Raw genomic sequence first — 19,562 nt, 5'->3', positions numbered from 1 at the left:
TTCCTCCCACAGTCCAAAGATGTGCAGGTTAGGTGGATTGGCCATGATAAATTTCCCTTAGTGCCCAAAATTGCCCTTCGTGTTGGGTGGGGTTACTGGCTTATGGGGATAGGGTGGAGGTGTTGACCTTGGGTAGGGTGCTCTTTCCAAGAGCCGGTGCAGACTCAATGGGCCGAATGGCCTCCTTCTGCACTGTAAATTCTATGATTCTAAACGGAAGTGCAAGAAATTGTGTTGTCAGAGAAGCTGGTTGAAGATCGGCGGCATAAATATAGGTTTGATCCTGAGATGGGATGAAGCTGGAAAATAAACTAAGATCTGGGTTTGTGCTTCAACATCAGCTGCCACTTGATTGGTCCACTGTCTTGTACCTCATTGTCTTTACTTCCTTGCGTGTAGCTTTGTAATCGCAAAACAGAGATTTGAGAGAAACAAACAAATCAAGCTCGATAATCCAGCTGATTTAGAAAAGATAACTTGACTCTGCGAGATCAAGGTCTTCCTATCTCTCTGTTAGGAGAGATACATTTTCATGCTACTTACTCGCTTCCACTCTTAAATTCTTAGAAATGAATTTGGATTTGGTTTCCATTTCAAAAGAGCTATATACATTTATCTGGTAGATTTTGTCTAAAAAAAAAATCAAAATTAAAAGTAATTGTCTGAAAATAAATATGTATATTGGATATTATATTTTGTTTTCTGTACTGCACGCCTGCATTCAAATCCAAGGTCATAAAAATTGGTCAAGGAAAGCCCCACCTTCTATGGATAACTTGAACTCTTACCCCCTCGGAACCGATGTTTCAAATCCGTGCGCTGACAGTTTGGCTGCAGTATAAACGTAGACCCAATCTCACACTTGAGTGGTTTTCTGATCACCTCCACATGTTTTCCAGCAACAGAACAGTAAAGGATTCCAGATGGTGATCTGTAGTTATTACATTGGCTTCCTGACTGAGTATGTACATTGTTTGATATTATATAGACGGCTATAGCTCTGTAGTCCTGTGTAAGGCGAACTACAGGACCAACACCTCGTCCGAGGATGCCTGTAAGTCACAAATGTAAATGTGATAAAGTTGGGCCGTTCATGTATAATAATAATTTTATTGCTGTCACAAGTAGGCTTACATCAACCTTGCAATGAAGTTACTGTGAAAAGCCCCTCGTCGCCACATTCCGGCGCCTGTTTGAGTACACAGAGGGAGAATTCAGAATGTCCAAATTACCTAACAAGCACATCTTTCGGGACTTGTGGGAGGAAACTGGAGCACCGGCGGAAACCCACGCAGACACCGGGAGAACGTGCAGACTCCGCACAGACAGTGACCCAAGCTGGGAATCGAACCCGGGTCCCCGGTGTTGTGAAGCACCAATGCTAACCACTGTGCCGCCCACATATAACACCTTTTAAAAGCTGGAAATATCAAAAGGCCTATTTATTTCCCTCAAATATCAAGATTTCTACAAAGTACTTTGAAGGAAATGGTTAACGTTCTGCATGTTTATTTAATATTATAAGTAAGTATAATTCACATTCAGCCATTTGATTTAATTACATCATCATATCTTACTGCCAGCCTTGTTATATTACAACAGTGACTCCACTTCAAAAGCACCTGTGGTGAATGTAATTCACACTGTAATATATATGATACCATATTATTGTAAGCGCAGTTGCGTTGCCCGCCCACTAGGGGGAGTAGCACTGGGAATGCATAGGAGTTTGTACAGGGCTCCACCCTTGGCTCCACCCACGGCTCCTCCCCCTGGACTGCTGTATGAAGATCGCTGCCCAGAGCCAGCCGACCAGTTCATCCAGGGTTCATCGTGTTACAGGCTGGCTGTGTTGTAAGTAGATTAAAACCACTGTTCATATCTTAAAGCACGTGACTCGTGAATTGATGGTCTCATCAATTTAATCTACTTAAGAAACAGTAAGGAACAATCATAGAATCAGCCCTCAAGCCTGAGCGATTGGAACTCGACCCACAGGATGCAGAGGCAAAATAAATCTTTTCACACTGGCTCCGGTGTTTTAAAGCCGACCTGGCTGAAGCAAGCGCAGCTGAAATGACGGAGGAGCAGAAACTTAGCCTACTGCATGCGAGGGTAAGCCACAGAATTTCCACTCAACTAAACTGTACCGGCTCATATACTGAAGCCCTAGTGCTACTCGACAAAATGTATGTGAGGCCTGTAAATGAGGTCTACGCGTGACACGTGTTTACTACTCGCCGCCAGCTGCCTATGGAATCACTCGAAGAATTCCTCAGAGAACTAAAATCTCTATCTCAGGACTGTAACTATCAGGCTGTAACTGCTGCAGAGCATAGAGAACTTGCTGTCCGCGATGTCTTTGTTGCAGGCCTGAAATCAAATTACGTGCGCCAGCGACTGCTGGAAAAGGGGGCCCAAAATCTTGAAGATACTGTTGAACTTGCTACCCCTATGGAGGTCTCCTTCCACAGCCTCACCTCGTTTCCCGCAGACCCCGCAACCCCGTCATGGGCCCCCGACCAGCGAGTCCTGTGCCGCCCGGCCGCCCAGCCACAATGCTGCCCCAGCCTGCCACTTTTGTGGCCAGCCCCAGCACCCGCGACAGCAGTGCCCGGCCCGCAACGTGACCTGCAGCAGCTGCGGGCGAAAAGGACACTATGCCAGAGTGTGTCTGGCGAAGAAAGCCCCAGCCTCTAACCCTGCCACGGCTCAAAGCACTGGTTCCTCGAATTCACAGGCCCGCAGGCCCCGAAATGCTGCAGCCTGTATGCCGACTCCGCCCCCACCCAACATGTGGGACTCATGGGGGTGGCCACTTTGGCAATCCTCCTCCATGCGGCCGGCCATGTGCGGCTCATGGGGGCAGCCATTTTGGCAATCCTCCTCCATGCGGCCGGCCATGTGCGACTTATGGTGGCGGCCATCTTGGGATCCATCCCCTCCAAACTCTGAAACTTACCTCGCGACTATGAACTCAGAGGGCAGTCATCACGGGGCCACTCCAGCACAGCTGATCGAGCCAGTGACTACCCGCAACTCAGCGCAGTCACACTGGACCAATCGCGCCCAAAGCACCTCCACAACTCGATGGCGACGGTCCAAATCAACGGGTACAGTAGGCCACGCCTTTTCGACTCCGGGAGCACTGAGAGCTTCGTACACCCAGATCTGGTAAGACGCTGTTCACTCCCCGTTTTCTCTGTGCGGCAAACTATCTCCCTCGCTTCGGGCTCCCACTCTGTTCAGATCCAAGGACGCACCGCCGCGACTCTCACAATCCAAGGCACTAGCTATTCTAACTTCAAACTCTACGTCCTGCCCGAACTCTGCGCCCCACTCTTATTAGGACTCGATTTTCAATGTAATCTCAAGAGTCTCACCCTCAGTTTCGGTGGACCCCTACCCCCACTCACTATCTGCAGTCTAGCCACAATGCGAATCTCCCCCCCTCCTCTCTTTGCCAACCTCACCCCGGACTGTAAACCCGTAGCCACTCGCAGCAGGCAATATAGCCTGCAGGATAGGGTGTTCATCCGATCGGAGGTCCAAAGGCTCCTCAGTGAGGGGGTCATAGAGGCCAGCAACAGCCCCTGGAGAGCTCAGGTGATGGTCGTCAAGACCGGGGAAAAATTCCGCATGGTCGTAGACTATAGTCAGACCATTAATCGGTTTACGCTCCTCGACGCGTACCCCCTCCCCAGGATTGCAGACATGGTGAACTAGATCGCCCAGTATCGGCTCTTTTCCATGGTGGATCTGAAGTCTGCATACCACCAGCTCCCAATCCGCCCGGAGGACCGCCACTACACGGCATTCGAGGCCGATGGCCGCCTCTTCCATTTCCTCCAGGTTCCCTTCGGCGTCACGAATGGGATTTTGGTGTTCCAACGAGCAATGGACCGAATGGTGGACCAGTACGGGCAGCGGGCCACATTCCCGTACTTGGATAACGTTACCATCTGCGGCTATGATCAGCAGGACCACAACGCAAACCTCTACCGTTTTCTCCAGACGGCTCAGAAACTAAATCTAACATATAACAAGGAGAAATGCGTTTTCCGCACGACCAGACTAGCCATCCTCGGCTATGTAGTGGAAAACGGAGTCCTGGGCCCTGACCCGGAACTCCCTCTCCCTCATTGTCCCAAGGCCCTCAAACAGTGCTTGGGATTTTTTTCCTATTACGCCCAGTGGGTCCCTCAATATGCGGACAAAGCCCGCCCACTCTTTAAGGCCACACTATTTCCCCTGTCAGCTGAGGTGCGCCAGGCCTTCAACTGCATCAAGGAGGACATCGCCAAAGCGGCCATGCGGGCGGTGGATGAACCTACCCCCTTTCAGGTTGAGAGCGATGCCTCAGAGGTAGCTCTTGCAGCCACATTAAATCAGGCAGGGAGACCAGTCGCATTTTTCTCCCGAACCCTCTCTGCTTCGGAAACCCCAACACTCGGCAGTCAAAAAGGAAGCACAAGCCATTCTGGAGGCTATTCGTCACTGGAGGCACTACCTCGCAGGTAGGAGGTTCACCCTCATCACCGACCAAAGATCGGTTGCCTTCATGTTCGACAACTCGCAAAGGGGCAAAATTAAAAACGATAAAATTCTGCAGTGGAGGATCGAACTCTCCACCTATAGCTACGATATTAAGTATCGACCGGGGAAGCTCAACGAGCCCCCAGATGCCCTATCCCGCGGGACGTGCGCCAGCACACAGAGCGACCGCCTAAAAGTCATCCACAACGACTTCTGCCACCCGGGGGTCACCCGGCTCGCCCATCACATCAAAGCCCGAAATCTGCCTTTCTCCACTGAGAAGGTAAAAGCTGTCACCAGAGACTGCCCAATCTGTGCGGAGTGCAAACCGCACTTCTCTAGACCAGACAGGGCCCACCTGGTCAAGGCCTCTAGGCCCTTTGAACGCCTCGCGATCAATTTCAAAGGGCCACTCCCCTCAACTAACAGGAACGTTTACTTCCTAAACGTTTTAGACGTGTTCTGCCGCTTCCCCTTTGCTATCCCATGCCCCGATATGACCTCCCACACAGTCATTAGGGCCCTGCATAGTATCTTCACCCTGTTTGGTTTCCCCAGCTACGTACACAGCGACCGGGGTTCGTCCTTCATGAGCGACAAGCTGCGTCAGTACCTGCTCGACAAGGGCATCGCCTCGAGCAGGACTACCAGCTACAAACCCAGGGGGAACGGGCAGGTGGAGAGGGAGAATGTGACGGCCTAGAAGATTGTCCTACTGACCCTCCGGTCCAGGAATCTCCCAGTCTCCCATTGGCAGGATGTCCTCCCAGACGCGCTCCACGCTATTAGGTCGCTCTTATGCACCGCGACCAATCAGACCCCTCACGAGCGGCTCTTTAGTTTTTCCAGGGGCACTACCACGGGGGTCTCTCTCCCAGCATGGCTGAAGACACCAGGCCCTGTACTCCTCAGGAAGCACGTCAGGGCACACAAAACCGACCCCCTTGTAGAGAAGGTGCGCCTGCTTCACTCAAACCCCCAGTACGCCTTTGTAGAGTTCCCTGACAGCCGTCAGGACACCGTATCCCTCCGGGACCTAGCACCCGCTGGATCCAGCACCCCCACTATCACTGCAGAGGTACCCCTCACTCTACACCCCACCCAGCCGCCCCCTCACGCTCCAGAGCCCACTAGCTCGCTACAATTGTTTTGCGCACCCACACCGGCTAGCTCCCAGCGCCCCCAATCCCCAGTGGAACCAGACGGGTATGGAGCTCGGACGCAATCGCCCCTGGAGTCCGCCATCGTACCCCAACCCACAACACCCATCCAGCCACCACAAGAGGCTGCAACCCCGGTGCTCCGCAGATCGCAGCGGAATACTCGACCACCGGACAATTTGTGAACCACCACCCCCGCCGGACTTGTTTTTTTTGTAGGGGGTGAATGTGGTGAATGTAATTCACACTGTAATATATATGATACCATATTATTGTAAGTGCAGTTGCGTTGCCCGACCACTAGGGGGAGTACCACTGGGAATGCATAGGAGTTTGTACAGGGCTCCACCCTTGGCTCTGCCCACGGCTCCTCCCCCTGGACTGCTCTATAAAGATTGATGCCCAGAGCCAGCCGACCAGTTCATCCATCGTGTTACAGGCTGGCTGTGTTGTAAGTAGATTAAAACCACTGTTCATATCTTAAAGCACGTGTCTCGTGAATTGATGGTCTCATCAGTATCCATGAGCTGAAGCATCCTGAGGTGATGAAAGGCATTATATAAATGCAAGTTTCTCTTTCTCACTTCCTAGCGTACGCCTTTGTGATAGGAAACAGAGATCAGAGAAAACACAAGAGAAGCAAGAAACAAAATCCAACACTTTGGTTAATTAATCTACTCAATCCACGGGGGTGGGGGGGGGAGGGGTTGGGGGTGCGGGGTGCGGGTTGTCTATACATGATGAAATGAAATGAAAATCGCTTATTGTCACAAGTAAACTTCAAATGAAGTTACTGTGAAAAGCCCCTAGTCGCCACATTCCGGCGCCTGTTCGGGGAGGCTGTTACGGGAATTGAACCGTGCTGCTGGCCTGCCTTGGTCTGCTTTAAAAGCCAGCGATTTAACCCAGTGTGCGAAACCAACCCCATTAGGGGGGTAATGTCAAAAAGCCCACAAAGACATGTGCCTGATTCTGCCCTCCTTATTTCGAAACTACAAACACCACATTCACTGTCGCTGGGTTGAAGTTTTGGAACCTCCTCCCTAACATCGCTGTGGGAGTACCTACACCAGAGCAACGGCAGTGATTCATGAAGGCAGCTCACCGCCATCTTCTCAAGGGCAATTAGGGCTGAGTATAAATGCTGGCCTAGCCAGCAAAGCCCACATCCCTTGAATGCGTAAAAAATAATAATGTTTCCCTGTACCTTCATTGATTTTTGTAGATATCTGGTGATAATGTCGTCTTTTGGTTTCTGTCAGTGCTTCTCAGAATTACACGATCAACAACAACTTGCATTGGTAAAGCACCTTTAAGAAAGAAAACGTCCCAAGGCACTTTACGGATATCAAATAGATAAGGAAAGATTAGGACAGGTGACAAAATTCTTGGCCAAGGGCATAGGTTTTAAGGAGCGTCCTAAGCGAGTAAAGGGAAAGAAAGGTACGGTTTACTTTAACATAGCGCTTTGAAAGTACTTGACAGCCAATTAAATACTTTTGAAATGTAGTCACTGTTGTAATGTAGGAAGCGTGGCAGCCAATTTCTGCACAGCAAGCTCCCACAAACAGCAATGTCGTAATAAACAGATAATCTGCTTTTCTTTTTATAATATAGATTAAGGGGTAAATATTGGCCAGGACACCAGCTCGTTGTTGAAATGGTGCCGTGGAATCTTTTACATCCAGCTGAAAACACGGAAGGGTCTGGGGTCCTTATGTCTCAAATGCACCTCTGACAGTGCAGCACTCCCACAATATTGCACTGGCATGAATGTTTTGATGAAAGTGTTACCAAATGAGCCCATGCTGATACTAGAGGGAGAGAGAGAGAGATAGTCGACAGACTGGGACCAGAAATCCACAGCTCAGACAACTGAAGATATGGCCACCAATACTGGATGGATTAAAATAAGGGATATATAAGAGATCAGAACTGAAGGCAGAACCTGGAAGGTTGTTGTGCTGTACAGCATTACAGAGATAGACTTCCCCACATTCCCTCCTTCCTCTTTCTCTCCTCTCCACATCTCTCCCCTCTCTTCTCACCTTTGCTGCTGGCCCGCCCCTCCCTCTCTCCCCCATCTTTCTCTCCTCCTCACTCTCGCTTCATTTCATCCCTCTCTCCCTTTTCTCCCTTCCCTTCTCCTTCTATTCTCCGACTGTTTGAGCCATCCACTTGCTGCAGGCATATAAGTGAGGTCTCAGCTTAAAATGGCTTGAGCCTCAATGTCAACTTGGATGGTCGGGCAGCTGGTAAACTCTACTCGTCGGTGTTATGATGGTGGAGAAAAATAACTCTGGAGTTATACATGGAAAAATTAGACTTTAAAAAAAGCATGAGTTTTATATTTAAAAAATGGAAACAGACCCCAGCCATTGACAAGAATAGCTGCAGGGAGCTTCTCTAAGAACAATTGAACCCCTCCCTGTTGTTCCAGTCAAGATAATTCTACAAGAGTAAGGGACTGATTATCATCTCTGGTAAAGAAAAATAACATAATGGCTAGCTCATTAAAACCCCTGGGTATAATGACCTGGACAGACAGTGGACTCCAGTTCAAATGGTGGGGTTTTGAGCTGGCCGAGAGACATGCCCAGAGTCTGTCTGTCTGTGAGTGAGTGTGTGCATGCTGTGAGAAACAGCAGCTGGATTGGAAGTTTGCCACACTGAAGAGGATGCAGTGATGAAGGCAGACCCCCTGCAAAAATAGCCAGCTTCTGCAGGAACATCTAAAACTCTCTCTCTGGCTGTGGAAGTCAGTTAGTCAGCAGAAGGATCACAGCTCGAAAAAACAGCAACTGAACCAAAGAATCAACTACTGGAATCAACCTGTAACAGTCGCAGCACGTCATCATCTACCCATGCAATTCCAGCACAGTTCCAACTAACTTTTTATTTATATATATTTATAACAGGACTCAATTCTTACTTCTAGTCCATATGAACGTAGATGCATGCATTTTACCATTTTTCTTTGCCTTTTTCATAATTAATAAACTTATTATACCTTAACTCAAGAAATCCTGGTTAAACCTGGACGGCATGGTAGCACAGTGGTTAGCACTGTTGCTTCACATGGCCAGAGACCCAGGTTCGATCCCAGCTTGGGTCACTGTGCGAAGTTTGCACGTTCTTCCCATGTCTGCATGGGTTTCCTCTGGGTGCTCTGGTTTCCTCCCACAAGTTCTGAAAGACGTGCTTCTTAGGTGAATTGGACATCCTGAAATCTCCTTCTGTGTACCCGAACAGGCGTCGGAGTGTGGCGATAAGGGGATTTTCACAGTAACTTCATTGCAGTGTTAATATAAGCCTACTTGTGACAATAATATAGATTATTATTGGCTCCTTTTTAAACATAACTATTGGATCCGGAAAAGGTACCGAAGAGGAAGAGAACCCTGTTAGATTAAACCTTTTCTGTTACCAGCAGAGGGTGTGTTGAATAAAGACACGGAGCCTGTCTTCCCTCCTCACCAGGTTGGTACAGTTTGTGGGGTACCCCAGCTGGACAATGACAAATCGAGGGGTCTCGCCAGATCAACAATCTTTGGGGAACCTCACCTAGCGCTGGTCGTAATGTCAGCCAGCAGAAATGCAACATCAGCCCCACAGTGTATAACACAGTGAATTACCCAAAAACATCATTAAAGTGGGAATGAGCTCAAAGGTGTTTTCAAATCTCAGTTCTAACTTACATTTACACTTGTATTTGAAGCTGGATGGTAGCCCTTTAATTTACTTTCGCTTGTCGAAATGCTTTGTTGTGTTCATTAAACAGATGGGTGCAATCATCGATATGGACTCGTGTCCCTCCCCACTGTACACTTTCTCCTTGAGGATAGCTCAGCTCGTTCTGCAACTGCTGTTTGATAGGGGACAGAAGCTCTGTGGGCTCAAAGAACAGGGCATGTTCAGATCAATCTGTCACACTCTCTTATTTTTAATAAATCACGTTTACTTCTTCCGCAATTGAAAGGTGAAAGTATCTTGGATTAGAGCTCACATATTTGCTGTTAGCAGATTTTAAAAACATGTTTGCCAGCTGTCCAGCTTTTAAAAATGCAGGAATCATTGGCAGCTGCAGTATTCATCCCAGCCCTTTTTGTAACTTTGATTAAACGTTTCTTTCCTTCTATATTCAAAGTGATATAAAAAGGACAGCTTTTGAAAGTTCAGCTGAGGTTCCCAAAAGTGTATCAATGTTTACTGGGGTTACTATAGACTCTGAGCAACATTTTGAAACTTATTGGTGTAGGGTGTGATTCTCTGGAAAAATGACTAAGTGTGGTAGCGAGCGAGAATTGCCGTGAGCTTTCCGGCCCTCAGCCCAGCGAGGCCAGCAGTGCAATTCAACGTTAATTGGTCCACTTAACGAGGCCTCACGGGCTTCTCACCGCAAATGAAGGCTCACCAGCTGATTCGCCGGGTCCGGATCACCAGCCCCCCCCCCCCCCCACCAGCTAATAAGGCTGAGCAGCACTTAAGCTTCACTTCATCAGCCAACTCCAAGCCAGCTCGCAACAATGGTGCCGAGAAGACCAGCCCGAAGATTTGGGGGCGCAGAACTGTGGAGGCTGCTGTAGCCACCGAAGCTGGCCACTTCCCGACATAACATGGAACATTGAGTTGCATGCAGGGAAAATTGGACAATGTCAGAGAGACAAGCAGGTTGCAGAACCTCTCTGTGGATTCTGTCTGTGAAGAAACCAGACAGCATAGAAACTAGCAAGTTTGCATACTAATTAAGCGATTCCCGGTGATTCCCGGGCACAATGGACACAACAATTAGCTGCAATAGAAACATTCTATAGCAGGTCAGACTTCTCGGCGCCAACGGAGCCTGAAACAAAAGGACACAAACAAGTTAGAAAGAACCGCCCCGCGATCGAGGAACAGCCTCAGTATTGGGGGATTCGCATCAATCGATTGGGATGAGACCCAATCGATTGTCAGTGAGTTAGGGGGCCGCCCAAAAGGGCGCCAAGCCCCGGGACCTATAAAAGTAAGGTCCCAAGACGAATTCAATCTCTTAGCTGGCCCTCCCAGCAGAACACCTTTGCAGCAGCTCTCTAAGAACTTGAACGTGAGAAGGAGAGGCCTGGCCAATTGCTACATCGACAAGTAAGTGTCATACAACGCCCGCTACGAGAATAGACACTCCTGACCCCTTTAGTCCACACCAACTGGAAGCCTGCGGATCCAGGACAAAGCAAGGGACCATTGTTCCCTGATCCGGCAGTTCCCTTATTCCAGATAAGTATTGGCATAGTAGTGGTAGGAACAGTTTAGTCTTAGTATTATGTGCATGAGTAGTAAATAACTGTGTAATAATAAACGTGTCTTGTTTGAACTTACTAACTGGTGTATTGAGTCATTGATCTGAACTTGAACTTGAACCTCGTGGCGGTATCATAAAGATACCTGGCGACTCTAGAGTTTAGGAATAAAACAGAGCCAATTGAGTGTAAAGCACACTCACCCAGAACGAGCAACACTGCTAGATGGAGTGGAGTCCAGGAGGGATGTCCTGTTCTCCCGAGGGTCCAGGAGTGTCATCCAGGGCTGCCTGGGATGAGGAGGCGGCAGCTGTCAGCTCGGGGAGTGTGACCAGGATTAGCCTCCAGTGCCGTTAGAAGGTCAATAACCTACACCGGGTAGCACAAGTGAGTAGATACTAACGCCTTGACCCCCACCAAGGCAACATCCACCCGCCAAATCTCCATGTGGCCCCCAATCCTCCCTCCAACCCCTCCCACTTCGACCAACCCAATCCTCCATTCACACCCCCCCTCCCACCTCTGTGAATCACGCGTGTGCTAACAATGCCCTATTTGTGTCTCCTCAGGAAAAGCTCACCCACAGTCACCGGGAGAGAGCGCAGACTGATGGAGGAGTGCTGGGCTTAAGAAATTTCATCTCCTTTGATGAGCATGCCCTGGAGGTGACTGGGGTGGCCGAAGATTGATTCGTCACCCATGTGGAGGCTGGCGGATGCCACAGAGGTGAGGAACCAGCAGGCTCCACCCAGGGAACCTGTCAAACTTGAGTTGTTATTGTCTAACTGGCTGACCCATCCCTCCCACAGATGTCCATTCTCTCACAGGTCCTCTAGCCAACAGCACCGGCCCATCCCAGGTGGTACCCTCACCTGACTCTGAGTAAAACACCTTGGAGGAGAGCTCCAAGGATGCAGCCGTTATAGTCACGGCACAACTGTCATCCCCACCCTCCACCAGCACAGATACACACAACACGGTGGGACATGTTACTGGACAGGCTTCAGGGGCACAATCTGGTGAGCACCACACTGCTGATGATGCTCATCAGGTGGAGACAGGAACCCCCAGGCGAGACAGCAGGTGGAGGGCTGCTGGATCCCGGGGCCAGCTGGGTTGCAGCCTGATGCTGAGCCTGTGGAACAGAGGTTCCCGGAGCTGATGCAGACAATAGGGAGAATCTGGGACATTCAGATGGAGATGTCAGCATCACTCCAGCAGACCCATAGCCAATTGGAGGAGCCTCAGAGGCTACTGGCGCAGCAGATGTCGCTGGCAATGCGTGGCACACAGGCCAACACTGACAGGGTGGCAACCGCAAAGGAAAGACTGGTGCATGACGTCAGCAGCATTAGTGAAGGTCCAAGGCGTTGCACAGTCAGTGACGGCCATGGCTGAGCGTCTCGGCAGAATGTCCAACCCAGCAGTACCAGGCCGAACTTGATGAGGTTCTGCGGGACAATTCCCACTCTCAAATGGGCATGGCCAAGGTACTGATGAACTTGTCCCAGTCTCTGAGGAGCATCACTGAGGGCGTCAACGCTATGGTGCAGACCATAGGGAACTGCCAGGGCTGGCAGAGCCAGATGATACAAGGGCAGCTGGGGCTCAAACCAGGGCCCTTAGCACATCGACTCGGAGGAGGGGCTGCTGAGTACCAACCCAGACCTGTCCCATGGAGTGGCAACGGTGACCACCAGCTGCCCCAAGTTCCACCCCTCTGATGAAGCTGCGGCTCAAAGTCAGCACACGGGACAGGGAGGCATGGCTATGCATATGCCACCAGCAAGTGAGCCAGGGGTCTCCGGCCTCAGAGCCCCCAGGGGACACCCGCAAGGGGCATCAAAGGCCACAGGACGAGAAAAGCAGCTGGCTGCTGCCACCTCAGATGCTCATCCTTGGGGAGACACCCAGACTTAGCAGTAGAGCTAGGAGGGCCAAGCACATTGAGGATCACTGAGGGCACTGGGGGAGCAGATAGGAGATAGGTAGGGGGGGATGGCCTTTGGGGGGGGGGTTGCACAATCGGGAGTGGGGAATGCTAAAACACATTAAACACCTCTGTGCACAACCATTATGACGCCCTGTCACTTTATTCCACAATGCGGGCCGACCTATTGCCCATCTCTCCAGACATCCCCCCTCTCCCCATGGCACGCACCCACTCTCCGGCCATGGACATGTCCCCAGAGCTGTGTCCCATCCCCTGGGTATTTGGATGTTGGCTGCTGCCTATGTGGTGTTACCTCCCGCAGTGTCCAGGCATCAAAGTGATTGGTATTCTAGGCGATGACTCCCACATGATACATGGCCTGTCTATCCACGGGAATTCACCTGGGATGTGTGAAGTGCTCACTTAACCCGATTGCCAATTCCCTATCAGCAATAGCCTTCAGCCGCACGGCCAGAGGCCTCGGCGGGGCCGACTTCACCTTTAGTTTTATGAAAAGGAATCCAGCTGGATGTGTTGACATCAGTGACGACTTGTCTTAATGGACTTGGCTGTCAGCCAATGAGCTATTTACTTTGCCGGGATCTCAGCTGATCATCACTGCTGATTGGTGTTGTCTGTTCTGGAATGTTCTTTGTCTCTGTGAGACTATTTCCAAGCTGAAGGAAGCTCTGTGGAGTTTTCTCTCTCCCTAAAAAGGGGTAGTCAAACACCTTGACTGGAGCTCACTCCAGGAAAACAGAGCAGCCAGTGTTTCCTTTCTATCCAGCCTGTGAGTGTTTAATGCCTGAAGACAGAGCTGGAGGGAACGTTGTGAGTTTCTCTCCCTGTAAGGTTACCCGGCCTCTCTAAGATCTCGTCGAAGCAGCTTCTCTGATACTCTTTTTTATCTCAGACAAGCTGTTGGTCATTCTGGTGGAGTTGGAAACAAAGAAGAATTAAACAAGTCTGAGGATGTTCTTTCGAGTGGGGGGCCCAGGTTACTAAGAGTGAAAGTTTGGCGCAATGATTAGCACAGCTGCCTCAGGGTGCTGAGAAGCCGGGTTCAATCCCGGCTCCGGGTCACTGTCCATGTGGAGTTTGCACCTTCTCCCCGTGTCTGCGTGGGCCTCACTTCCACAACCCAAAGATGTGCAGGATAGGTGGATTGACCACCCCAAATTGGCCCTTAACAGGAAAAAAATTTAAAAGAGTTAAAGTGACTCGGTCAGAGGGAATTCCATCGTCTGGGGATTCAGTCCGAATGTTCCAGCCTATTAGCCACCCAACCGGTGGTTCTCAATTACTCCATGTCCTGGAACGATAGTCAGCTAAAAAAAAACAACTTTGATATCCAAAGCAAGGACATTCATCTTCCATTTTACATTAATCCTCTTTAATTTTCCTCCTCTCCCTCCCTCTCCATGTGTATGTCTTGTGTGTGTTTAGGTAGAGGGTAGGACGGTAAAAGGGGGGAGTAATAGATTAGCTGGCTGTTATTCTATTGTGATTATTGCATGCCTTATCTCTATTGATGTTATAAATAAACAGTTGTTGTGTTTCACTGACCAATCTGGTGCCTGTAAGATATTGGAGCAGTCAGAGATCTCAGAAAGTTTATACAAATTATTGACAAATTCACTGGTTGGGATTCTGCGGCTCATGGGGCTGGAATTGACCGTGCATTCGCCCAGGGTGTCGTAACAAGATCATTATCATAGAATTATCATAGGATTTACAGTGCAGAAGGAGGCCATTCAGCCCATCGAGTCTGCACTGGCTCTTGGAAAGAGCACCCTACCCAAGGTCAACAACTCCACCCTATCCCCATAACCCAGTAACCCCACCCAACACTATGGGCAATTTTGGACACTAAGGGCAATTTATCATGGCCAATCCACCTAACCCGCACATCTTTGGACTGTGGGAGGAAACCGGAGCACCCGGAGGAAACCCACGCACACAAGGGGAGGATGTGCAGACTCCACACAGACAGTGACCCAAGCCGGAATCGAACCTGGGACCCTGGAGCTGTGAAGCGATTGTGCTATCCACAATGCTACCGTGCTGCCCTCGAAAACAATAAATAAACCAAGTGCCCTAAAATACTAAAAATAGTGGGACGTACCTTCATGAAAATCCAAATCAAATGTTCTGCCTGCAAGCATTCAGCCTGTTCCCGATCCACCAGATTGAAACTGGCTCCACAATATTCTACCTTGCTGTTAAGTGCCTTACCATAAGCTTTTGGAAAGTTCCGATAGACAACATTCATCAGGATATTCTTGTCTACTGACAAGGTGTTATATTTGGTCCCAAGGTGAACTTCCAACCATGTACCCATGCAATATGCACCTCTGTAACATCCCCTGACTCTCCCTGTCTCAACACATCTGCTGCTGGAACTCACATCCATGCTTTGTTCCCTCTCGATCTGATTATTCCAATACAGTTCTGGATGGCCTCTTACTTTGTACTTTCCATAAACTTGAGGTGATCCAAAGCTCCATCGCTTGTGTCCTAACACACATCAAGCCCATTTGTGCACCCTCCCTGTGCTCATTACATTGGCTCCCAGTTCAGCATTGCTTTACAAATCTTTTTTGTTGAAAATCTTTTTATTGGCTTTTCTCATATTTATAAACAGTTGTTACTTAAATCCATGACAATTTTCTTGCCCGCGCTAATTTGCTTTATTTAACAGAGAGGTTTGTTTTGTCCTTCATTTAACTGTACGCACATTTTGCTGCCCTCTGGATCGGTCTATGATATCCCCCCTTCCTTCCTCCTCCTCCTCCCCCTCCCATTGGTTTCAGCACCATCCCTCTTCCCTTGTGGTTTCTCTCTCTTCCTCCGCACCCCCCCCACCCCCCCCCCCCCGGTTGCGCAGTCCTTTGTTTCTTCAGCTTTTTTTTTTCCTGGCTCACTCCTCGTTGCTGGCCTCGAACAGGTTTTGGAAATGGCCGACGAACTGCCCCCAAGTATCCAGGAAGCCTTCCTCTAACCCTCGGGTGGTGTACTTAATCTTCTCCAGGTGGAGAAATTCCGAGAGGTTGGTGAGCCAGTCTGCAGCTTTGGGCGGTGCTGCCGATCGCCAGCCGAACTGGATTCTCCGGCGTGCGATTAGGGAAACGAAAGCTTCTTCCCCATGTGTAGCTCTGGCTGCTCCAATACCCCGAAGATTGCCACTATTGGGCATGGCTTCACCCTCACCCCCACAACCTTGGACATTGCCTCGGAGAAGGCTGCCCAGGACCCAGCAAGCTTGGGGCAAGCCCAAAACATGTGGGTGTGGTTGGCCGGGCCCCTCTGGCACCGCTCACATTTGTCCTCCGCCTCCGGGAAGAACTTGCTCATTCGGGTTCTGGTCAGGTGTGCTCTGTGCACCACTTTGAGCTGCATTAGGCTTAGCCTTGTGCAGGAGGAGATGGAGCTCCCCCTGCTCAGTGCTTCACTCCAGCGTCCCCATCCCACCTCTGTCCCCAGTTCGTCCTCCCATTTTTGTCTGGTCCTGTCCCGTGGTGTTCGGGCTCTGTCCAGTAGCTGTCTGTATATTTTCCCACATAGCACCCCCTTCTCGCTGCTTGTGCCTATCAGGTCCTCTAGCAGTGTGCTTTCTGGGGCCCCGGGGTACCCTACTGTCTCTTTGTGAAGGAAGTGCTTTATTTGGAGGTGGCTCAATTCCTGTCCTCTTGATAGTTTCCACTTCCTCGTCAGTTCGTCCAGTGTTGCCAGTCTGCGCCCTACGTAGATGACCCCGACCAGCAGTGTGCCCCTGTCCCACCTCCATCTTTTGAAGGTGGTATCTAGCATGGCTGGGAGGAGAATCTGTGGTTGCCGCAGATGGGGGGGCCATAAGGGACATTTTGGTTATCCCGAAGTGCTGTCTCAACTGGGTCCACGTTCTCAATGTGGCCGCTACCACTGGGCTCGTTGTGTACCTTGTTGAGGGGGGTGGGAGTGCTGCTGTGGCCAGGAGGGTTGTTCCTTTACAGGATGCCTCCTCCGTTTGTACCCAATCCGTGTCGGGTTCTTGTACACATCCCCTCACTTTTTCCGTGCAAACAAGAGTGGGGACAGGGGGCAGCCCTGTCTTGTTCCTCTCTGTAGCTGGAAGTATTCAGAGCTGGTGGTGTTAGTTCGGATACTCGCTTTGGGAGCGTTGTACAGGCGCCTCACCCAGGCAGTGAATCCCGCTCCTAGCCCAACCCGTTCCAGTACCTCGAGGAGGTAGCTCCATTCGACTCTGTCAAAGGCCTTTTCTGCGTCCAGGGAGACAATCACCTCTGGTGTTCTCTCCCGGGGTGGGGAGGTCATTATCACATTCAACAGCCGCCTGATGTTCGCTGTGAGCTGCCTACCTTTGACAAAGCCCATTTGGTCCTCTGCGACCACCTCTGGTATGCAGCTTTCCAGCCTTTTGGCCAGGACTTTCGCGAGTATTTTCGCATCCACGTTCAGCAGTAAAATGAGTCTGTATGATCCACATTCCATCAAGTACATACATAGAACATACAGTGCAGAAGGACGGCACTCGGCCCATCGAGTCTGCACCGACCCACTTAAGCTCTCACATCCACCCTATCCCCATAACCCAATGACCCTCCTAAACGTTTTTTTTTGGACACTGAGGGGCAATTTAGCATGGCCAATCCACCTAACCTGCACGTCTTTGGACTGTGGAAGGAAACTGGAGCACCCGGAGGAAACCCACGCAGACACGGGGAGAACGTGCAGACTCCGCACAGTTACCCAGCGGGGAATCGAATCTGGGACCCTGGCATTGTGAAGCCACAATGCTATCCACTGTGCTACCGTCTTTATCTTTTTTGGGTATTAGTGATATTATGGCCTGCGCTAGCGTTGGGGCAGGGTGCGTCCTGCCAGTGAGTCCGTGAACATGTCCCTTAGGTGTGGTGCCAGGACTGGTGCGAATTGTTTGTAGAAGTCTGCCAGGAACCAGTCGGGTCCCGGTGCCTTACCCGCCTGCATGGAGCTGATGCTCTCCATGATTTCTCCCAGGTCTCTTGGTGCTTCCAGCTCCCCCCGTCTGTCTTCCCCCACCACTGGCTGTTCCAATCCATCTAGGAACTGTTTCATTCCTGCATCCCCGTCGGGGGCTCGGAGGTGTACAGTTTCCGATAGAAGGTCTCGAATGCCCGATTGACCTCCTTTGGCTCTGTTACCAGTCTGCCTTTGCTATCCTTAACCTGCGCTATTTCCCTTGTGGCTGTCTGCTTTCTCAGCTGGTGAGCCAATAGGCAGCCAGTCTTGTCTCCATGTTCGTAGAATTGCTTTACAATTCTAACCCTTATCGCCAAAATTCATCCAGAGGCTCTTCTCTTTATTGTCTGTGTCTCCACCTGCTTCACAATCCTTTGAAACATCTGTCTCTGCACCAGCTTCACAATCCGTTGAAATCTCTGGGTGCAACTAACTGAATTGCGACAGAGTCCCGTGTCGAGTGCGTTCAGCTGGGTGTATCCTGGCGCTTGCACGGCTGAGAAAGGCCACGCTATCGAAAGGGACTCTGTTGCAATCCAGGGCCCCAGCAGGGAATGCCCCGCTGAGGGTGCACTATGTCTTTTCTTCGGTGTTCACCAAGGAGAGGGGCCATGTTTTTGAGGATGAAAGTGTGATACAGGCAGGTAGGCCTGAGGAGGTAGATGTTCTGAGGAAGGATGTATTAGCAATTTTGAAAAACCTTTGGGTCTACAAGTCCCCTGGGCCAGATGGGATATATCCAAGGATTCTTTGGGAGGCAAGGGATGAGATTGCAGAGCCTTTGGCTTTGATCTTTGGGTCCTCACTGTCCACAGGGATAGTGCCAGAGGACTAGAGAGTGGCAAATGTTGTTCCTCTGTTCAGGAAAGGGAATAGGAATGACCCTGGTAATTATAGGCCAGTTAGTCTTACTTGGGTGGTCAGTAAGTTAATGGGAAAGGTCCTGAAGGATAGGATTTATGACCATTTGGAAAGATGCAGCTTAATCCAGGATAGTCAACACAGATTCATGAAGGGTAAGTTTTGCCTCACAAATTTGATTGAATTCTTTGAGGAGGTAATTAAGTGTGTAGATGAAGGTAGAGCAGTTGATGTCGTATACATGGATTTTGAAATGAAATGAAATGAAATGAAAATGAAATGAAATGAAAATGAAAATGAAAATGGCTTATTGTCACGAGTAGGCTTCAATGAAGTTACTGTGAAAAGCCCCTAGTCGCCACATTCCGGCGCCTGTCCGGGGAGGCTGGTACGGGATTTTAGTAAGGCGTTTGATAAGGTTCCCCATGGTCGGCTTATGAAGAAAGTAAGGAGGTGTGGGATAGAGGGAAATTTGGCCAATTGGATAAGTAACTGGCTATCACATAGAAGTGGTGGTGGATGGAAAATTTTCAGACTGGAGACCAGTTACCCGCGGTGTACCACAGGGATCAGTGCTGGGTCCTCTGCTATTTGTGATTTTTATCAATGACTTGGAGGAGGGGGCTGAAGGGTGGGTCAGTAAATTTGCTGATGACACCAAGATTGGTGGAGTAGTGGATGAGGTAGAGGGCTGTTGTAGACTGCAAAGAGACATTGATAGGATGCAGAGCTGGGCCGAAAAATGGAGTTTAACCCTGATAAGTGCGAAGTGATTCATTTTGGTAGAAAAAA

The sequence above is a fragment of the Scyliorhinus canicula genome, chromosome 7, assembly GCF_902713615.1.
Source record: "Scyliorhinus canicula chromosome 7, sScyCan1.1, whole genome shotgun sequence".
NCBI classification, from domain to species: domain Eukaryota; kingdom Metazoa; phylum Chordata; class Chondrichthyes; order Carcharhiniformes; family Scyliorhinidae; genus Scyliorhinus; species Scyliorhinus canicula.
This window is presented reverse-complemented; position numbering follows the sequence as displayed.